Source organism: Artemia sp. Qi Xiang Cuo, chromosome 1, assembly GCF_049724085.1.
Source record: "Artemia sp. Qi Xiang Cuo chromosome 1, ASM4972408v1, whole genome shotgun sequence".
Taxonomy (NCBI): domain Eukaryota; kingdom Metazoa; phylum Arthropoda; class Branchiopoda; order Anostraca; family Artemiidae; genus Artemia; species Artemia sp. Qi Xiang Cuo.
Window position 1 is genome coordinate 49,328,961 of NC_142794.1, and position 2,233 is coordinate 49,331,193.

Sequence of the window (2,233 nt, forward strand, 5' to 3'; positions counted from 1 at the left end):
GGTTTTCATTGAAATCTTTGTCGTAGAAAGTTGAAAAAGGGCTCATTCGATTGGAAATTCCAAGGGCTAGTTCCCTTCTCAATAGTCGAAAGTGATTGGAGGGGAACTAGCCGCTCCACCACGCCCATCATTCTCCGAAACACATCCAATTAAAATTTTGAGGTGGCAATTTTGTTCAGCGTAGTTGATTTCCAGATAGAAAATACGTTTTTGAGAAGGACACTGCCCAACAACCCTCAGGGCAAGGATTTTAAGTTATAACCAGGGGAATATAAGGTTTTTATAGAAGGCGTTGTCAAAGAAACTTCAGACGGGACTCATTTGATTGGAGATTCGAAGGGCTAGTGCCCTTTTAATTAGTTGAAAGTGATTGGAGGGCAACTAGCCCCCCTCCCCCACCGCCATCATTAACCCAAACACAACCAATCAAAATTGTGCGATAGCCATTTTTTTCAGCGTAGTTGATTTCCAGATAGAAAATATGATTTTGAGGAGGACACTCCCCCACAACCCTCAGGGCAAGGGTTTTAAGTTATGCCCAGGGGGCCTAAAAGGTTTTTATTGAAGGCTTTGTCATAGGAACTTAAAAATAGGCTCATTCGATTGGAAATTCAAAGGGCTAGTGCCCTTTTTAATAGTCAAAAGTGATTGGAGGGCAACTAGCCCACCCCCCCCGCCTATCATTCCCCCAAAAAACATACAATCAAAATAATGATATAGCCATTTTGTTCAACGTAGTTGATTTCCAGATAGAAAATAGGTTTCTGAGGAGGACTCTCCCCCAAAACCCTCAGGGCAAGGGTTTTAAGTTATGCCCTGGGGGCATATAAGGCTTTTATGGAAGGCGTTGTCGCAGAAACTTCAAAAAAGGCTCATTCGATTGGAAATTCAAAGGGCTAGTGCCCTTTTTAATACTCGAAAGTGATTGGTGGGCAACTAAACCCCCCTCGTGTACACACATCATTCCCCCAAACACATCCAGTCAAAATTTTGAGATAGAACGTTTGTCAGCGTAGCTGATTTTCAGATAGAAAATATCTTTTTGAGGAGAACACTCCCCCACAACCCTCGGTGCAAGGGTTTTAAGTTATGCCCTGGGGGTATATAAGGTTTTTATAGAAGGCGTTGTGGTAGACAGGCTCATTCGATTGGAAATTCAACGGGCTAGTGCCCTTTTTAATAGTCAAAAGTGATTGGAGGGCAACTAGCCCCCCCCCCACGCTCATCATTCCCCCACATACATCCAATCAAAATTATGAGATAGCCATTTTGTTCGGCGTAGTTGATTTCCAGATACAAAATATGTTTTTGAGGAGGACACTCCCCCAAAACCCTCATGGCAAGGGTTTTAAGTTATGCCCTGGGGGCATACAAGGATTTTATAAAAGGTATTGTCGTAGAAACTTCAAAACAGGCTCATTTGATTGGAAATTCAAAGGGCTAGTGCCATTTTTAATAATCGAAAGTGATTGGAGGGCACCTAGCCCCCCCCAAGCCTATCATTCCCCAAAACACATCCAATAAAAATTTTAAGATAGCCATTTTGCTCAGCGTAGGGTAGTTGATTTCCAGATAGAAAATATATTTTTGAGGAGGACACTCCCCCGCAACCCCCAGGGCAGAGGTTTTAAGTTATGCCCTGGGGGCATAAAAGGTTTTTTATAGAAGGCATTGTCGTAGAAACTTCAAAACAGGCTTATTCGAATGGAAATTCAAAGTGCTAGTGCCCTTTTTAATAGTCAAAAGTGATTGGAGGGCAACTAGCCCCCACCCACGCCCCTCATTCTCCCATACACATCCAATTAAAATTTTGAGATAGCCATTTCATTCAGCGTAGTTGATTTCCAGGTAGAAAATATGTTTTTGAGGAGGACACTCCCCCACAACCCTCAGGGCAAGGGTTTTAAGTTATGCCCTGGAGGCCTGTAGGCTTAGTATATATATATATATATATATATATATATATATATATATATATATATATATATATATATATATATATATATATATAAATATATATATATATATATATATATATATATATATATATATATATATATATATATATATATATATATATATATATATATATATATATATATATATATATATATATATATATATATATATATATATATATATATATATATATATATATATATATATATATATATATATATATATATATATATATATATATATATATATATATATATATATATATATATATATA